This window comes from Montipora foliosa, chromosome 9 (genome assembly GCF_036669935.1).
Source record: "Montipora foliosa isolate CH-2021 chromosome 9, ASM3666993v2, whole genome shotgun sequence".
Classification (NCBI taxonomy): domain Eukaryota; kingdom Metazoa; phylum Cnidaria; class Anthozoa; order Scleractinia; family Acroporidae; genus Montipora; species Montipora foliosa.
In genome coordinates, this window is record NC_090877.1 from 10,706,428 (window position 1) to 10,713,927 (window position 7,500).

General features: G+C 40.2%; 1 protein-coding gene across 2 annotated transcripts in view; it reads right to left on the bottom strand.

Annotated features, from left to right (window-relative positions):
* Nucleotides 1–12, bottom strand: part of LOC137969942 (uncharacterized) — a 5,359-nt gene extending 5,347 nt beyond the window's left edge. For both annotated transcript variants that reach the window (XR_011116745.1, XM_068816356.1), the window contains exon 1: nucleotides 1–12. This exon is cut by the window's left edge and continues 585 nt beyond it. The gene's annotated coding sequence lies outside the window, so the exon portion shown is untranslated.
* Nucleotides 13–7,500: the final 7,488 nt, after the last annotated feature.

The window sequence follows — 7,500 nt, forward strand, 5'->3', positions numbered from 1 at the left end:
CCGATATCCAGAAACAAGACAGAATGAAAGCAGCACGCAACATACGTCACGCAACTGAGCATTACGCCACGGAAAATATTAATTTTTCGTATTATTCATTAATTTTTGAACAAAAACACTCTCATAGATCGATTTGTTAAAGGGGCAGAGTCACGATATTCTAGTTTAACTAAACACTAAAAGACGTCTTGGCATCAATGAAGACCAGACAATGCCGTAGTTTTGTTACCAATAACCATTGAAGTGCCCTGATGAAGCTGTTCTTTGTTGTTTGTAGCCAAGGATGGAGAAAATGGAAATAGATTGAAACTTGAAAAAACTGGCCAGTTTTTTTAAGTTTGGAGACGATATGTCTTCAGAAAGTCGCCAAAAATTAAATCCGAATGGTGTACCGTCGAATTGCTCAGTGGGTTGTCCATGTGTGAGCTAAATAGTACTAATTTAGATTTTTACTACCCATGTTTGACCTTAAAACAGCAAATTTAGCATGCAATTGCCCTTTAAGCCGAATTTTACGGTGGCCCACAAGGGACACGCGAGTTTTTGCGATGGCGTAACTTGCGATCGCGACTTATAACTTGCAATCGGGACTCATAACCTGTGATCGCGACTTATAACTTGCGCAAGTTATATTAAAGCCGCGATCGCAGGTTATAAGTCCCGATCGCAAAGTTATAAGTCGCGATCGGCATTGCGTGACGCAGTAGCGTCGTATTGATAACGGCAAATAAGCCAATTAGATTGTGAAATCACCAAGCACGTTGATATCGATCCCAAAGTAATAATAATAATAGCCAATTTGGTATATTATTTTCAAAGTGAGTGAGTGACATATTGGCCAAGCATGCGATGGAAGCCTGATTTGAAAATATCATCATCATTACCCCTGATCTGTGCAACATGAAGTGTGATTATCAAATTTATCAATACAGGGCAAAATTACTGAGCGCTGATTGGCTGAGACAGAGGGCATTTTTTTCTTAATCGAGGGCATTAATCAAGAGAGGGCTTGCCCTTTATTGATAAACAAGTAATCGCACGAGTCTACGAGTCCGCATGAGCTTCGCGACTCGGGCAATTTTGGAAAATTTCCAAAACACTCGTGCAATTAATCCTTAATAGTACTCGGCCTCATGTGATTACCTATACAAATTAATAATGATTGTGTCATTAAAAGAATTTGAGAAACTCAGAAATGAAACAATCACTGCTATGAACATAGCAATGAGCTCCATATCACGAGGGAGGTGGGGAAGGTACATGTAACTTAACATGTAAAAAAAAGGGAAAAGCTAATGCAAATTTTGACAGAGTAATTGGTGATTGGTCTGTGAAATGTCAACCAGCTATTTTGTTGTTGTAGTTGTCTGCTCACGTGACCATAGTACTCGTTTGTGTGAATGTAGGTATGTGTATAAATATATTAAATTAAAATAATAGTTAAAAAAAGAAATGAAACAATCACAGCAGAACAAATCAGAGTAAAACGTCATGGACCAGATAACCAGTCAACTGGTCTGTTTGTTTTTAATCTCGTCCAAACAAGCAGCTCAATAAAGAAATTTTCCTTAATTTTGAATGGCAAGAATGGGGTAGGCAATTTGACTGGCTCATGACGTGATGTGCTTACAACATGTAATTTTGATTGGCTGTGAAACTGTCTGGTTTGACATGTCCAGTTACCAAGACGAAAATATTCCTTATTTTAATTAATTAGTTTCGTCTTGATTGCCATTCCTCATACTTGATAGATACTTATGGAAAACGTAGCTTTGTGAAATTGATAAACAGACAAACAATGCTTTAAAAACAACACCCGTCATCTTCGCTGTGAACTACTCAGACGGCATGCATGCTTCATGTAACTGATACTGAAACTAACAAGTCGCAATATTGCAAGTTATAAGTCGCAATCGCAAGTTATCGCAAGTTGTAAGTTGCGATCGCAAGTTTTAAGTTGCAATCGAAAGTTATAAGTCAAGCAAGCGCAAGTTACACCATCGCAAGTTAGTAACTTGCGATCGAAAAACTCTTGCGTTCCTTGTGGGCCTCCGTAGAATCAAGTGTTCTTGTAAGTTTTTGAAAAGGATCTGTCGCACGACAATACTTCAAATTTAGTACCCTTTATTCAAGGTAATAGTAACGAGTTACGAGTGTATGCAAAAAATCACCCATTGACAAACATACCACTCAAAGGCATAACGAAACAAGACGTCTCGTCTCGGTATAAGGTATTCATTCAATCATGCTCAAATCGACAAAGAAACTAGTCCTGTATATTCACCTTTATCACTCGGCGGCCATTTTGGAGTCCATGGGGAATAAAAGCTTTGTCGTTACATTGTTTTTGCCCGTCCAGCCTCACACTGAATGAGAGGCTAGACGGGCAAAATCTTTTGTTTGTACATTGAGTGATATGGGTGTTTTGGAAACTTTCCCGAAAAAACACTGCGCCACTATTGTTGTCGATCGTTCAAAATGGCGGGCAATCGGTACTTTTTCCAAGAAACTGTTCACAATTTTGAAAGAAGACATCACGCTTTTCATGACTTGACCCCAACAGAAGACAGCCATTGTGGAAACCACAAGACGCGCAACGAGTAGCAGAGGTGGAGGATATCTTGGTCAGCAAATATAATTCAATGAGCGCGCGTTGGAAAGCCAACGAGGCTGGTAGCGCCGTGTTTGCTATAAACAGTAGGGACTTTAAGATCTGCGACGCGACAGTAACGAAAACGTCATTTAAAATTGCAAGTTGAGGTTTATTAATCTTTTTCGTCGTTATGTCGGCTTGTCTAACTTCTAAAAACTAGTGTAACTCCCCAGGAACTGAATTAGGAGGTGCGGTATTGAATCTACGACAGAAAATTCAAATTCGCTGTCTTTTGTTCACGTTCTCCGTAAAACTTGAGAATTCGTCATTTCACGTCGTAGATTTGCTGAAAACGTGAAAGAAATGTACAAAATGAAAAATGCAGGTGCACAGCGTGCAAAGCTATTGTTTTTGCTCATTAAATATGCAACATTTGTGACGTTTTCGTTGCCGTCGCGTCATAGATCTTAAACTCCCTTTTTTTTTTGTCATGTCCAACAAGAGCGTATGGAATAATTGTTTTATTGAATTTTCATTAAATTTTGAACGCTTAGACACTTGGACACTTTTTCCGCCATTGTGTCTCGGTAATTTCGCTTCCCGCACAAAGTTATCAGGATGGCAAAACTTTGATATTAAGTCGTACGCTATACGGGCTGATAACCGAGATTGAGTGAACCAATCAGAAAGCTAGAAACGCAATATCCAAAGTCCAAAATTTTAATTATCATTTTTATTAAACTCTAGATCATTGGGTAATGCAATTTTAGAGTTTTGAGTTAGCCACTCATGGTATATAGAAACAATAGCCTCCATTTGGCGCGAAAATATGCTCAGATATTTGTCTGCGGACGTTATCTGCATGTTCCGAGAAGCGAACAGTTTTCCGAGAGCAAACCTCAAGGAAAACTGAATGAAGGGGTAGTTTCTAAAGAAACTGTGGTGCTGCGTCGGTGGGGAAGTAGTATACAAAAATTTGGTTTTATCAACGGAGTTGATAATGTAAATTGGCCACCGTACAGAGATTCTAAAAGCTGACGTTTCGAGCGTTAGCCCTTCGTCAGAGCGAATCGAGGGATTATGGGTTACGTGTAGTTTTTATAGTAGAGTAGGAGCTACGCTATTGGTGGTAACATGGCAACGTGAAAAATAGGAATATATTAGTTAAATGAAAAGCGTTCGTTAATACCGTGGGGATTAAGGGTGCCGATTTGAAAGATGAATTTTTGTTCCAGATTCTTGCGGCTTTCCGTCGTACCTAGATGTAGGGAAAGGCCGCAGATAGCCATGTGTTTTTTGGAGTGGTTAGGCAGATTGAAATGGCGAGCGACTGGCTTGGATGCATCCTTGTCATTCTTCTCAACATCGCGAAGGTGTTCGCGGAATCGGTCACCTAGTCGTCTACCTGTCTCACCAATGTATAATTTATTGCATAACGTGCAGGTTATGCAATAAATGACATTTGCGGAGGTACATGTGAAACGATCGGTGATCTTAACAGATCGCTTAGGTCCCGATATCTTGCTAGTGTTAACAATGAAAAGACAAGTATTGCATCGTGAGCGCGCGCATTTGAAAGTGCCGGGTTGCTCGTTAGTTTTGAGCGCGCTTCTAACTAAAAAGTTGCCTACGTTTTTGTCGCGTTTGAATGAAATAAGTGGAGGTTGCGAAAAGATTCTACCAGTCTCGGGATCATTTTGGAGTAATTTAAAATTACTAAGAATGATGCTTTTGACTGCGTGATTATGAGGATGGAAAGTGAGGGTGAATGGAATTCTGTCATTCTTATCTTTTTGTGACGTTTGTAGTGATGACTGTTGATCAAATTGTTGGGCGCGATGATGGCCCGCTTTGACCACAGAGACAGGATAGCCACGTTTTTCGAAGAACTGGCACATCTCCTCTGATTTGCTGGAAAAATCGGAGTCATCACTACATAGACGTCGAAGTCTAAGAAATTGAGAATAAGGGATGGAGTTTTTGACATGTGATGGATGTGACGATGAATACAACAAATAACTGTGTGAATCAGTAGGTTTGTAGTGCACACTAGTACATAGCACGTTGCCTCTAATAGAAACGTTGATATCTAGAAAAGCCAATGAAGTTTCCGAAATTTCCCAGGTATATTTAAGAGCCGGATGAAAAGAGTTGACGGAGGTTATAAATTGATCGAGTTCTTCTCTGCTGGATGAAATAGCGCCGATGCAGTCGTCGATGTAACGGCCGTAGAGTTCAGGTTTGGGGCCGTTGTACTGACTAAAAAATTGGTGTTCAACATATCCTACAAAAAGATTGGCATAGCTAGGTCCCATTCTTGTGCCCATCGCTACACCATTAATTTGTTTGTAATAGTTGCCGACGAATGAAAAACAATTAAGCGTTAAAACTAGTTCGGCAAGGCGGAGGAGCGTTTCCGAGCTAGGTTCTTTGACAGTGCGTTGATCGAAAAAGTGTTTAAGTGCTTGAAGACCTTCGCTATTAGGAATGACTGTGTATAGAGATGTAATGTCCATGGTGAAAATAAGTTTGTCTTGGCCGGAGAAATTGAAATCGCGGAAAATTTGTAGTGCGTGTGTACTGTCTTTAATGTATGATGGCAAAGATTTGACGATAGGCGTCATAATCCTGTCTAAGTAGCTAGAAATGAGTTCGGTGGGGCAACTACAGGCAGAAACTATAGGGCGACCTGGGTTGTTGGGTTTGTGAATTTTAGGCAAGAAGTAAATGCACGAAGTTCTAGGGGTGTTGATGATGAGATTAGTGGCAGTGTCCGGTAATTCTTGATTAACTATAAGATTTTGAATTCTTTTTCACGTAATATTATGAGGATCACAATTAGAGCTATGTGCCAAAAACGAATCGCACTTGACAAACAAATTCTTCATTGTCGCTCCGAACTTTCCAAAATCTGTCCAGCAATTTTAGTACAATCGATTCGCGCTAAAATCCGACAACTTAATTCTGGACTGTTTGACCATTTACACCAAACCAAGACTCTAAAACTTCAACAATTAATAGGTCCGCAAATTACCGACGACACTACATTGCATAGCCATAATACCGTAATTACAATTCCAGAAAATCTTCCGCTTACTGACTCAGAGAAATCTGTTCTCAGTAAGGGCCTAAATTTTGTCCCTATTACCAAACGCACCAACGAATTTTCTATTAAGCAAGATGTCGAAAAATTCCTTCGCCGCGTTCAGTTAAAAGCCTTTTTTCACGACAAAGAGCATGATTCGGACACTTCTAATAAAGATATTTTTGAAACACTTCTAGTTCGCAGATCCAAATGGACTCCCCCAGAGGGACAATTTGCCTCTTTAGATTTTTTCACCAAAAAATGCCGTCACGACATTCACAAACTTAAATTCAATCGCAACACTAAATTTTCCAACCTTTCCTCGGAAGAGTGGGCGGCGCTTAAAAATCTTAGTAAACGCAACGACATAGTTGTCAAATCGGCCGACAAAGGCGGCGCGGTAGTTGTTTGGCGGTCCGACCTTTACCAAAAAGAAGCTTTGCGGCAACTTTCGGATACCTCGTTTTATGCCAAAATCCCTAAAGATCTCACTTCCAACAATCAAAAACTTGTCAAAGACACCATTCAAAATCTTATAGTTAATCAAGAATTACCGGACACTGCCACTAATCTCATCATCAACACCCCTAGAACTTCGTGCATTTACTTCTTGCCTAAAATTCACAAACCCAACAACCCAGGTCGCCCTATAGTTTCTGCCTGTAGTTGCCCCACCGAACTCATTTCTAGCTACTTAGACAGGATTATGACGCCTATCGTCAAATCTTTGCCATCATACATTAAAGACAGTACACACGCACTACAAATTTTCCGCGATTTCAATTTCTCCGGCCAAGACAAACTTATTTTCACCATGGACATTACATCTCTATACACAGTCATTCCTAATAGCGAAGGTCTTCAAGCACTTAAACACTTTTCGATCAACGCACTGTCAAAGAACCTAGCTCGGAAACGCTCCTCCGCCTTGCCGAACTAGTTTTAACGCTTAATTGTTTTTCATTCGTCGGCAACTATTACAAACAAATTAATGGTGTAGCGATGGGCACAAGAATGGGACCTAGCTATGCCAATCTTTTTGTAGGATATGTTGAACACCAATTTTTTAAGTCAGTACAACGGCCCCAAACCTGAACTCTACGGCCGTTACATCGACGACTGCATCGGCGCTATTTCATCCAGCAGAGAAGAACTCGATCAATTTATAACCTCCGTCAACTCTTTTCATCCGGCTCTTAAATATACCTGGGAAATTTCGGAAACTTCATTGGCTTTTCTAGATATCAACGTTTCTATTAGAGGCAACGTGCTATGTACTAGTGTGCACTACAAACCTACTGATTCACACAGTTATTTGTTGTATTCATCGTCACATCCATCACATGTCAAAAACTCCATCCCTTATTCTCAATTTCTTAGACTTCGACGTCTATGTAGTGATGACTCCGATTTTTCCAGCAAATCAGAGGAGATGTGCCAGTTCTTCGAAAAACGTGGCTATCCTGTCTCTGTGGTCAAAGCGGGCCATCATCGCGCCCAACAATTTGATCAACAGTCATCACTACAAACGTCACAAAAAGATAAGAATGACAGAATTCCATTCACCCTCACTTTCCATCCTCATAATCACGCAGTCAAAAGCATCATTCTTAGTAATTTTAAATTACTCCAAAATGATCCCGAGACTGGTAGAATCTTTTCGCAACCTCCACTTATTTCATTCAAACGCGACAAAAACGTAGGCAACTTTTTAGTTAGAAGCGCGCTCAAAACTAACGAGCAACCCGGCACTTTCAAATGCGCGCGCTCACGATGCAATACTTGTCTTTTCATTGTTAACACTAGCAAGATATCGGGACCT